We start from the raw sequence: 12,842 nt of genomic DNA, 5'->3' as shown, positions 1-12,842 counted from the left end.
TAACTATTTTGTTGGCAAACAATTGACATCAACATGTCATTAACAAATTCAAGCTCGATCCAAAAAAAAACCAAATCTTTGGCGGAAAAAAAAGATTGAAATGTTTCAATTTTAATTTTAAATGGGCCAAGACTTATGGGATTTCATTTTTCTTGGGTTTAATATATGGCAATTAATCGACCTTATCGTCGTGAAATTGGGCCTTATTACGTGACCTCAGCGTTTTTAGACGGAAATTATTATTTATTAAAATGTCAAATGTTTTCAAACAAAATATATTCAATTTTAAACTTTGTTCATTAAAATATTTAATTTTAAATATTATTTATTAAAATTTAAAATATTATTTAAAATATCAAATGTATTGTTTATAATAATACCTTATCATTTGTACGTGACAAGGCTGTGTATCATGAGTAGATGCCTTAAGTTTTAGAGGAGAGTAACTGTGTATTTATTATTTTAAAAAATCTGATAAATTTAATTTAATATATTAAGGGAAGAAAAATAATTATGTACTAATTTTTAAAAATAATATTAGCACGAACCAATTACCAATTTACTTCGGTGTTTAAAGGAATCATTATTATTCTTAAAGGTCACAGATTCGAGAACCAACAACTGTAAGGGTGATTAAACGTTCATTGTCAAATGGTTGAGGGTATTTAGAATATATATTAAAATTTTAGATTTACTTTTAAATTTTTAAATTCTATCAATGACTCGTCACCATTAAACAATGATAATTGAGAAATATTTTTTAGGGTTGACACATATACATTCATAATAAAAAAAATTGTATGGAATTGACACCAATAAAATTTTAAAGTGAGCAATAAAATAAAAAATAAACATAAAAAAATTCAAAATTTAAAATAAACACATAATTATCTTAAAATATATATATGTATCAGTCACTGCTATTAAACAAGACAGTCTCAATCGGGTCGGGGGTCAACGCCACTACACCCTTATTAGTGCCTTGATAACGACTGTATTATTCATTGCTAGGCAAGTGTATGGATGGCAGTATGACCCGAACCCGACAGGAAAACCCGGTCAAGTTTAGGTCGGGTCGGGTTGAATGATATCGAGTTGGGTTCGGGGATTTTTTTCGGGTCAGGCTCTGGGCAAAGTATCCCCGCCCCGCCCCGATTATATATATATATATATATATATAATATTTTATATATTTTATATTAATTATATATATAATATTTTATATATTTTATATTAATTATATATATAATATTTTATATATTTTATATTAATTATATATATAATATTTTATATATTTTATATTAATTATATATATAATATTTTATATATTTTATATTAATTATATATAAAATATTTTTTGGGTTCGGGTTTGGGTATAATATTTCGGGTTGGGTTCGAGGACGGGGCAAAAAAAATCCCCGATAGGATGCCCCGATAAAAAACCCGTCGTTGATCGGGTCGGGGTCGGGGACGGTGATTCATTTCGGGTTCAGGGACGGGACGAGCAAAACCCGTCCCGAACCCGACCCGTTGCCATTCCTAGGCAAGCGTCTTTGGTCAGCCTCTCTGAATACTATTTTTTTTAACTGGTTGGAATAACTATAATACGATATTTATTTTAAAAAAATTGAATTGGAAAATAGAAGATTACATTAAACTCTTTAATACGAGTGGTCAAAAGCGTCACTCTACCAGCTCGAGAACATCTGGAGGGACATCGTCAAAAAGAGCGACGTTCAAAGAGACATAGTCCGCAAGCTTTGCAAGTTTGTCTGCCACCTTGTTACATTCCTTTGGAATTCATTGTAATTTAGTAGTCCACGAGTTGCAACTCAATTTGTAGATCGCACGCACCAAAACCATATTGCTATCGGCTCCGTCTTTATCCTCGATCATCTTGATTGCATTTAGGCAGTCAGTTTGGACAATCACTCGTTCATAACCATTTTCCCCTGCAATCTTTAAACCAGTGAATATTCCCCACAATTCGGCTTGGAGTGATGAGCAGTAATCAGTCGAATGAGTAAAGCCCAAGATCTAATTTCCTTCACAATCTCGAAAGATTCCTGCGGCAGCACTTCTTGATGTATCATTTGAGGCAGCTCCATCAGTATTAAGATAGAACCATCCAGGTGAGGGTTTTGAGCAGCAAACAGACACAGCAGGATTCGTTGAATTAGCAGTGGGGTGTAACTTGCAATTATTATAGTGTTTTGCCCATCCTAAACTTTGGCTGAAAATTGCTCCAATTGAAAGACATTCAAGAGAACCTAAAAATTATTAATAATATATACACTTTATAAACTTAATTATTCGAATCGAAATTTTAAGTAAAATAATACTTTCAACGCTACCCTCTCAGCACATTTAGAGAACCTAAAAAGGAGTTCAAGTTTAATCTAAGGTGCGGAACGTCAAATCCGATACCTAAAAAGGTGGTAGATCCATGATCTACTTGCTTTCATTAGCTTTTATTATTAAGGTTATTCAATGATTTGTTAATTTAGAAATTTAATTTAAAATCTGAATTAATAAAGAACTCTTGTTTTTTTAAAGCACCACGTAGACGCCGGCCAAAGAAAAAGTAAAATAAAGACGAACCTATAAAAATGGAAGCAACAATTTTTGCTGTTCAACTGGAGGCCACTACACCTTTCATCAGTGAGAAACTTCCAATTCAGTTGAGGTCACGTGAGACAATCACACCGAAGTGTTGCTACTCAAAGAGGCGGGAATGGTGCGATTACACCAAAAAGGTGTTCAAACTCACCGCACCGTAACTTCGATTGAATCTAAATGACGACAACACAATGAAAAGCTAACAGTTCTCAAAATTTATGTCTTATCCTTTGCCCATTTTCTTACACTTTGGCCATAAATATACATACATACGTACGTACGTACATACATACATATATATATATATATATAAACTATCCCCACGATATAAAATGTAAATAAAAAATAAGCGCAATACTAATACTTAAGCATATCAACTAGGGCGAGAGAAAATAGAAAAAAAACAACAAATCGATTTATATCACAATATTTAATTTAGTTTTATTGAATTTGAGTTTTCAAATGTTATTTTAAGATATATTCTGTTAAATATAATTTTCATTTTATTAAAAAATTATAATTACTGAATTAAAAAATAATCTCAATTATAAAGGATGGTATATTTATTTTAGGTGATTCAAATTTAAACAATAATATTTATAATATATATGTAAGTTTTATCTGAACTAAAAAATAAATATTATCATAAAATTATATTAGGATGCTCAATTTGAAAACATAAATGTGTGGAATTTAGTTTAATAAATTGGTCTTTTACCCGTAACATGGCAATTAAAAGCAAATTTAATATTTAAAAAAAGTGTGATGAAAAAAATGTGTTTGAAAACTTCGATTTAACATTTAAATATTTAATATTGTTATTAAAATATGCTTTTAAAAAGATAAATGGTCATTTTAGATATAATGTTATAAGTTAAAAACATGCATTTAAATGATATTTAAATTCTTTGACATTATAATATATAAAACATATTAATTTAATTTTTTAATATATTTTTATTAAAAAATATGAACAAGTTTATAATTTGATTCCAAAAATACTTTTCAAATACAAAAATTAAAGTTTTTAACATTTACATTTGTGTCTACGTAAGCTTTTTTTACAATATATTTTAATAGGGTAAACTATACGTTTAGTATTTAAACAATTATTTTTGTTTCATTTTGGTATTCAAACTTTATTCTTTTCAAAACCATACCTAATGTTTACTTTAAGTTTCAATTTTGTATACCGCTGTTAAAAAATTAACAGAATTGTTAATATGAACTTTTTAAAAAAAAATCAATAATGATGTGGCATTACCTTATGGTGACACCTCAAGATGACCGTTAAATTTTTAACGAAAGAGTATCAAATTGAAACTTAAACTAAACGTTATGTATGATTTAAAAAAATAAAATTAAAGTATCAAAACAGAATAAAAATAGTTTAGGTACTAAATATTTAGTTTACCCTAATATTTAACTTTATCGGATCTAGTGTCTCAAGGTAACGCTGTCTATTCAGTGTAGCCTTTAATTAAACTGACTTTTCTAATCTGTCGGTCCCTTTTAAAAGCTTCAGTGTTTCTTCTCTTTTCTCCCATCATTTTACCAAAGGCTTAAAAGTACAGCTTTCAATGGCTAAAATGGCAGCACATCTCTCCTTCTTTCTCCTGCTATTGCCTCTCCTTTCAGGTACTTCTCCATTACACATACACTTGTTAATTTCATAATTCTAACGACATTTCAACACTTTTTACAGGAACTTTGATGACTCCAAATGGACAGGTAAATTACATCAACGAGTTCTTAATTCAACCCCAGGAAACTCATAAATCAACAAGCTTGTTTTACTCATCTGCAGAAAACATGGTGCACGGCTAAGCCATCATCAGACCAAGCAGCTCTTCTGGAAAACATAAACTACGCATGTTCCAAGTGGATTGCCAAATTATACAGAAAGGTGTCCTTGTTTCTATCCAATACTCTCATCAACCATGCTTCCGTTGCCATGAACCTTACTACCAGTCCAAGGGAAGAAACGTTTGGAACTGTGATTTCAAAGGCTCCGGTCTCGTTGTCTTAACCGATCCAAGTAAGTTACTTATTCGGATCAAAGAATACATTCAAAACTATATCCGCCACTGGAGGGTAGACAACAACCATAGATCCGCCACTTGATGGGGTGTTTGGGATGCGGTCATACTCTTGGATTTGTGGATTGATTATAAACTTATGTTTGTTCATAATATTTATAGATATTAACAACGCACACATACATGAAGACATAATTATTTAAATTTAGGACTTCGAGAAAAAGTAACACTTTTTTTAATTATTAAGATAATTTATAAAAATTTAAGCTAAAACTTTTTGGTGCTGTGCAGGTTATTCAAACTGCATTTATGCGTAGCAAGCGACGATGAATTCATGGATTTAAGCAAAACCACATGTTTTCCTTTGAAAATTAAAGGAAATTATCGTGTACCTTTTTATTTTTGATTTTAATGTATGCTTTTGTATGAGGAATTAATCTAGTTTATTATTAATAGTTTATGAAATTAAATGATATTCTCGTGTAACGCTCACTTTTGATTTAATCTCATCTTTGTTACTTAACTTTGAAATAAAAAGGGTATCTTTATAGTAGATGTATTTAATATAAATATACGTAGAATTTTATGTTAGGAGACGAATCTATGCAATTTAAGGGAATGTAACACAATTACTCTTTAACCTATATTACTTTGTAACATTTCAAATTTGGTTGAAATTGTTGGCAAATGGTTGTATAAACACAGGTTGTAGTTGATATCAAAGAGTTGCATAAGTCGTAGTTATTATCAAATAGTTGTATAAACATAATATGCTTGATTAATGTTATTGATGATATTGGTTGGACATCATTAAGGCACCCACGAATTATATCATGCATGATGATCATTTGAAGTTATCGCAGTTATCTCAAATAGTTTATGCCTTTGTATACTTCTAAGTTAGTGATAGGAGTATTTTAATATTTTTCAAAACTTATAATTTCAAATCTTATTAATAAGCCTTAAAAATATTATTAGGAGGAATAATGACGAACTTCGAATATAAATGATAAAATTGATATATTTAAATTACATGCATCATATTAAAATATTTACCCAAAAGAAAAAGGGCCATTTGTGTTATTATCTCATGTTTAACAATAAAGCCTCAAGAGCTAATGAATAACCGACTCGGTTCCAAAGTTTTGCCTTTAACTAATTTGGATCTATCTATATCGCATACCTAGTTTTGATATGTAAGTTTTCAATAGAGAGATTTTTCGCATACACAAAGATTTGAATTTAAGATTCAAATAATATCAAGTTGCTTACCATTTGAACTAACTCCGTTGATACTGAATTTTATTTGATCCGTGTTCTTCTTTCCAGATCTATTTTCATTTTTCCCACGTGCAAAGATCTGATATTCTGATTCGAATCTTGTACATTCTTTAGTACTTTTTTATTCTTTCTGCAAAAGCCTCTAAATCAATTGTTCATAAAAGAATGAAACATGATCGGGAAAAAGTAATAGTTCTGATGTTCAATTTCTGATCTACATCTAACACTTCGAAAGTTGATGACTCTTCTAGAGTTAATTGCATCACACATCCTTAAAGTATGACACTCATTATAAATTGGTCTCTAGACTTGTAAATATTCTAATTTCACCCTTAAACTATGATTATCATTTTAATTTAGTCCTTAAAATTTTGAATATTTCAATTCCATCACCAAATCAAGACCTTCATTCCAAACTAGTCCCCAAACTTTTTGATCATTCATTTTCATCCCAAACTATACGTATATTCTAATCACAATTTACATCTCTTGTTAATGAAATCGTTAGGCCAAGTTGTATTATTATATGTTTGAAAAAACAAAATTTAGTTTAAGCTATGGTTGAAACTAATTTATATTTGGGTGAATTTGGGGATGAATTTGAATATTCAAAAGTTTGAGGACCAATTTAGAAAGTGGGTCATAGTTTAGGGATGAAATTAAAATGTTTAAAAGTTTAAGGAATAATTTAAAATAAGATTTATAATTTGGAGATGAAATTGAAATATTCAAAAAATTTAAAGACAAATTTAAAATGAAGGTTTATAGTTTGGAAGCAATTAACTCTAACTTTTATACATCTTTTCTATTACGATCATATCTAAAAAATTATGCATTTAAATATATATAGTTTTATAATTTTTGACAAATTAATAATTTATCATATATCAATAAAATGTGATGCTTATATATTTATATATTACATTTTTTATTAACCTAAGATGATTATGAGGTAGTATATGTTTTAAAGGTTCTCTATTATTTAACAATGAAAGCTCAAACACTATTGCAGTCTCTGTTGTCGAACCTAAGACTTCTAGCTATAACAAACATTCCTTTAACCGTTGAGATAACTTTAGATATGACCCTTTCGAATGAATATTTTCTCAACTATTTTTTCTTTTATCTCTCTACCCTCTCTTCGTTTTTTTTTCTTAATTCTTCTTAATCTCATGTATTTTCTGTTTATTGTTATTTAGACCCTCATCAAGGTGTCAAAGATTGTCGGTCCGACCATGGTTGAGGTCACTAGTCATTTTCATTTGCGATGCATGAGGAACTTTGCACTTTCGATTTCGGTCTGAGTTCCGTGAGGAATTAAGGCTTCTGTTCGAAAGTTATCACTCGTTAGTGGATCGGAGATTATTTCGTTTGTGATGATAGGGGAAGGAGATTCAGGTGAAACAACGTTGACATATGTAGATGAGTCGAAACACGATTTGATATAGAAAGCCACGAGTAACGAAAGAAATCAAAGAAATAGTGAAAATTGAGAAGGTGAATTGTGTTGTTGCTGATGATATCGCAATAAAGAGCAATATAACAAATGAAAACGATACTAGTAAAGAGATCTCAACAGACAATGAGATAAAATTCTGAACATTGCAAGATATTAGTGGCAATATTGAAGAGGGGAATAGAAGGGATTAAATTAAAAATAAAAAATGTCAAAGTAAAAAGTTTAAGGATCAAACTGTAAAGAGAATAAATGTAGAAAATTTGCAGGATGAATATCCTTAACTTCAAATTAGTGAATTTTGATGTGAATGAGCATTATATCTGTCATATATATATATTAACTTGAAATTGGTGAAAATGAGAATAATATAGTTTTATACTTATGATTTATTAATGAAAATTTCTTAAAATTAACGTATATAAAAATCAATTCCTTCAACATTTGAGACAACTAAATTGAGATAATTTTTTTTTTCTAAAAACTTTGCTTCATCTACTTCCTTCCAATCCTAAGTTCAATTAACTTGTATAAATATTCATGAGAATAGTCCTAATTATATAAATTTTAAAACCAATACAATTATGAAACAAAAAATATAAAATAAAATAATAAAGAATCAAAATTTTGGTTAACCAATACAAACTAGTACACAGCCTATATTTGGACATATACAAAAACTATAATATTAGAGTATATATACGGTTCGTTTGCACCTTAAAAACAGTACATATTGATATACGGTACTGACTACAATAGATATACGTCCACTACCACTCTTCAAAACTTGCTTCAGTATTTTAGTGCTAAGCTAATAAGTCCCTGTACTTCGCATAAGCCCTTAACTTGTATTCAAATAAGTCCTCACTATGGCTTAATTTTGTACCTAAATAAGTCCTTTCACATATATCAACCTTCCATGAGGGCTTACTTAGGTACTCATCAAAGAACCAGTGAAAATTAAAGTGTTAAAAAAAGTATAGGGACTTATCTAAATAAAGCAGTAAAATTCAGGGGCTCTTTTAATATTTTAACCATTTTCTGTTTATCCCCACTAAAGTTCTAAACCTGTTTCTTGCACTCCAAGTATGCTTTAGGAACTTTGGTTTAGGGGATTAGGTCACTGCATTACTTAGCTTCATGCAACAGCTCACCTCATTATCATCTTGTTTTTGTCCCTACAGTGATTACTGGATCAACTTGGTTGCTTGGAACTGGCACAATGGCAAGCTCCTGAGGATCGGCACTTCCACCGGAAGTAGGAACCATATTGGAGATTGTTGGTCACTCCTTGACTCCGAGGGATGACTCGTATTCATCGGCGGAGGATTCTAATCCTATCACAAAGTCTTCGTTGAAAATAGATGATTCACGAGATTTTCTTCCTTTATTGGATAAAACACATTTGATTCGACGAGCAGATTTCTCAGCACGTTTTAGAAAACTAGCCATACATCTTATTTTGCTAGGGCTTTCGGAGCTGCTTTCAGTAGTACTCAAGCTTCCTTCATTCGAGATCTTATCGGTTGAATGCCCCAGAAGATTTTCATCTGGGATTAACTTCTCGAGAACTTCCTTGTCATCAACAGCTTTGAGGTTCACATCAGGAAATTGAAACACCTCTTCAAGGCTGCCCGACTGACGGTCGCTTTTTCTCCTATAAAATACCACTCTTTTCTTCTGAAGACCGTGCTTAACTCGGTTTCTTTTCGCATCAGGGGAACTGCTGTGGTCACTTTTAGGGGATAAAGATCCTGCTGAAAGGTTGATGCCCAAAGAATCATTAGACACTCCATGAATCTCTGTCTCAATGCTTCTAGCCTTTCCTTTTCTTGGTTCCCAAGTCTGCAACACTTCACTTCCGGGACAGTGAAACCATATCCCGGTTTCTTGTTGTCCTTCAATGTTTATAGGCTCAAAATGATCCGGAAGGTTCACAGATTTACTTGAAGATATAGGTGAGGATGAACCTTTATTAGAAGCTTTAGCTGGTAAGGATTTAAATGAGTCTTCCTTGCTTAATGCTTCGACATCGACTGCACCATTACTTCCCTTAGTGTTATCTTCAAGCGCTGTTATAGCGATATGTGCTCTTCCCATTTTAGTATTTTGAAGAGGCAACCATATCTCATGTCTCTGGCCACCCCGATAATCGCCGATATTCACCGTACATTTACTGTAAATCGTAACAAAATAAATCAGTCCGTTCAACAAGAACCGAACTGCAAACATAATAAATCTAGAAAACAGAATATGCAGAAAATATGAACATAAAGATAGCAAAGCAACAATTGATATCAAACGTCATGGACAAACCCGAGGAAATCATCAACAAAATGATCTTTGTCGAGAACTTCGAGTGTTAGTACATTAGGTGTGTCCCAAGAGAAGATGGGGATCATGAACTCCTCATGCCATTTTGGAGACAACGTTTTCTTATGAGTCTTCGTCTTGAACCGATACGAGCCAACTTGCCCCTTCACATATGGATCAGCTAATCCTGAAAATTTACATCCGATTCCATTCATCAACCATCAAATCATCTACTACAAAAGGGAAAGATTAGAAACCAGGTTTACTTCTAACCATTCAAGTCAGAAGGTTTCATATCCGCTGCTTCGATAACTTCAACCTTGACCTGAGCTGGAGGTTGCTTCTCATGCACGGAAAACCAATTTCCTGGAGTACATAAACAGAAACATGTATTGGGCTCGGTTGAAGCAAACTTCTCAAACCGGTTGTGACCTCGGAAACGGATTATAGTAAAAAATCAAAGTGCAATGCAAAAAGGGTAAAAGTACTTATGCAAATACCTGGCTGGGATGTTGAAAACTTCTCAAAGTCAACAACCAACATATTTGGCTGCAAAACAAACAAACATTTCGAGCTAATTGCATTTGGAAATGCAATTTGTTTGCACAAGAGAACAACGGAAAACAAGATTGGTGCACGAAGTTGAAGAACTGACCTCAACAAGTGTCTCCTCAAATGCAAGTGAGAGAAGCTTATCCTACACAAGTAAAGGATGATTACACAAGAAGATTGGGAGAAAAGAGATGATAAAAATGAAGACAGATTTATCAAAAAGGAAAAGGTTATTACAAGCCATTTGGCAATCCCCGGAACTTCTGTAACATCGAGTCCATGTGTAAAGATAGGTTTCACAGTCATCTGGAAATATGGAGGCTCAACAAAGCATAATCGCAAACGGCCAAGGAAAGGCCACTGCTGGACAAACTTCATCCCAATCAAAACCTGCAAGACCGAAAACATGGTAAGGAACGGAGCAATAGACATGAAGTACGCATTTGCAAAAATTGGACAAGAACTAAGTACTGTCATGTCTTGAATATTAAGGCAGTACAACACTTATGTGCAGATCCGAAAACAGTCCTACAATGCTTAAACCATGTTAGTTTATGTTCCTCTTTGTGCATCACATTCCCATATTTTATCTGTACCTTTGCTTCAACATGCATGCGTGTTATATGCAACTTTGCCCACATTCCGAATCCCAGTCTTTTCCTTAGTTTCACGGCAAGAACTGCACTCATGTCTTCTGCTGTGAGGAAATTCAATCCCAGTTCCAGTACCTGCATGCTTTGACATTGTAATGTCTACCACCGTAAAAATTCCAAAGCCAAAAATCATAGAACGTACCAAGTCATCGTCATCTGACCATTGATGAAGAACCCTCATTTCTGTAATCAAAGGTGCATTTCTTCCTAAATATAAGTGCTGAACAACAACTTTCTTCTGCAAGTACAATAGTTATTATCATAAAAAACTCAAAGTTGATCGGGAAACGATAGTCCATCAGTCATTGTGAGTATCATTCACGAGCAATACATGCAAACGTTTGAGATTGTTAATTACTAAGAAAGCAAAATGCATACAGCAGTCCATGGTTTGTACTTTTCCAAGAACCAGGGTATGATCGGAAGCAGAATCTTCTGCGACGCAATCTGTTCCATACAAATCGGCCATATCTTTTCCGTAGCATGATTTAACCAATTAACCGACTCCGACTCCGAGAGTACCTGAACACAAAGATAAGGCCAACAAAGCATTAAAGGGACAGACATTACAATATCAAAAATCAAGAATCCAAAACTTGGACCTAGCTCCATATACATCTAAAAGAGAATTAAAGGAACATAAAGTTGCAAATCAGATTTCCTCTCATTGTCTTCTCCAGAAAATATATAAACCTTTTCTCAATATCCAAAAGACAATAAATTAACCATTTGAGCCAATATAAAGAAAACAAAATCTCCATCAAACAAGAAAATATCTATCTACATATAGAAAATTAAAAGGATAAAAAAGGAAGAGAATTTGAGAATTACCCTTCTTCTGCAGGAATGCTTTCTTTCATCATGCTCCAGTCTCTTCCTCAATCTCATTACATACCTTTCATGAACCTTAATCAACAAAGAAATGAACCCATCAATAAATAAATAAACAATAAAAAATCAAAATAGATTTATGAAAAGCACAAAGGGATGCTTTTTTTTTCTCTTCAAAGAATTAGATGAATAAATTACCGAGTAGATATAAAAAAGAGACGCAAAATAAACAGCGGCATTGCAAAGATTGAAGCAAGAGAGCAGCTAAAGCACCATAAAAACCAACCCAATATGATGCATTATTGAAATATCCATGAAATTGAATTCTGAAAACATCTTAAAGATCATTGCTTTTCACTCACTTTCAATAACCCAAATAAAAAACACAACTTTCATAGGAATTTCAATGGAAAAGAAGGAAAGAACTAAGAAGGAATGTGAATCAAATGACATGGATTCAAGGGGTGTGTTTGTCTGAATTTAAGGCATCATATGAAACAGTTATTAAAGTAGCAGTTTTCCATTTCATGCTATAAGAAACATGAGACCGGTAAATATTTTGCCTCAATAACACTACTATTGTCATTTGGAATAAGTTCATGGCTCCGCTTAAGTGTCCCTCTTATTTACAAATTATATATATTTATAATATTTTGATTTTCTTGAAGAATATTATCTCCGTTATGTTCTGTCTCTTATCTAACTTTTAAAAATTAAAATTTTTATACTTTGATCATAATTATTTTAAATATTTTAAATAATTAATTTTTATATTCAAAATTATGTTGTTAAATATAATATTCAAAATTACCTTACTTATGAGGACAATAAATTTAATTTTCGAGAGATCTATTAATTGATTGAGTAGTCAAAGATATTTAAATTATCCCATTTCATATGAGTTCGAATCATAATATTTAAAATATAATAACTTTATTTAATAAAAAAAATGGATTCCGAAAGAGTCTCGATGACATCAGCTTCCAGTGTAAAGAAGTTCTGAGATTTCATATGTTTCAGTTCCGTAACTGTAACTCCAAGTCTGAAAAGAGAAGATAGTGATTGAACTTGGTTGTTTATTATGCCAAAAAGTGTACG

At 31.8% G+C, this 12,842-nt stretch overlaps 1 long non-coding RNA gene and 1 pseudogene across 1 annotated transcript; one reads left to right on the top strand and one right to left on the bottom strand.

Annotated features, from left to right (window-relative positions):
• Positions 1-4,322: 4,322 nt before the first annotated feature.
• Positions 4,323-5,012, top strand: LOC120197774. Its single transcript, XR_005523303.1, has 3 exons — positions 4,323-4,350; positions 4,427-4,657; positions 4,950-5,012. It is a non-coding gene; the product is annotated as an uncharacterized LOC120197774 (long non-coding RNA).
• A 3,168-nt stretch (positions 5,013-8,180) lies between these two features.
• Positions 8,181-12,080, bottom strand: LOC120197773 (annotated as a pseudogene).
• Positions 12,081-12,842: the final 762 nt, after the last annotated feature.

This window comes from Hibiscus syriacus, unplaced genomic scaffold (assembly GCF_006381635.1).
Source record: "Hibiscus syriacus cultivar Baekdansim isolate YM2019G1 unplaced genomic scaffold, ASM638163v2 tig00117056_pilon, whole genome shotgun sequence".
Classification (NCBI taxonomy): Eukaryota; Viridiplantae; Streptophyta; class Magnoliopsida; order Malvales; family Malvaceae; genus Hibiscus; species Hibiscus syriacus.
This window is presented reverse-complemented; position numbering and strand designations above follow the sequence as displayed.